A 430-nucleotide genomic window follows, 5' to 3' on the forward strand; every position below is an offset into this window, starting at 1 on the left:
AGATCTTATCAGTGGCCTTTAAGGTTTTCCATAATAGGGAGGAGGAAAAAGAACGACAAAAACAAAAGGCTGATCTGGCCAATTTTCAAATGTTGGCTCAGATAATCAAGCCGTCTTCCGGACATTCTCCTGGGGCCTCTGCCTCTAAACCAGACCATGCTTCCCAGACCACCCACCACTCCCCAAGTGTCAGAAAAGGGGACATTGGGGCTCCGATTGCCCACTCACCCGAAGGGGAGGTTGGCCAACCAAACCCCAACCGTCTCAGGCATCTCAGACACCTTTGGTGGGACTGGCTGAGGAGGTTTGAAGGGGCCCTAGGTCCTTCCCGACCATTACCATCACGAAAAGCCTATTTCCTTCCTCTTAGACACGGGGGCCACATTTTCGGTCTTAAAGGAATTTAAGGGGCCAACTACACCCAGTATCT

This window comes from Galeopterus variegatus, unplaced genomic scaffold (assembly GCF_000696425.1).
Source record: "Galeopterus variegatus unplaced genomic scaffold, G_variegatus-3.0.2 Scaffold14892, whole genome shotgun sequence".
Classification (NCBI taxonomy): domain Eukaryota; kingdom Metazoa; phylum Chordata; class Mammalia; order Dermoptera; family Cynocephalidae; genus Galeopterus; species Galeopterus variegatus.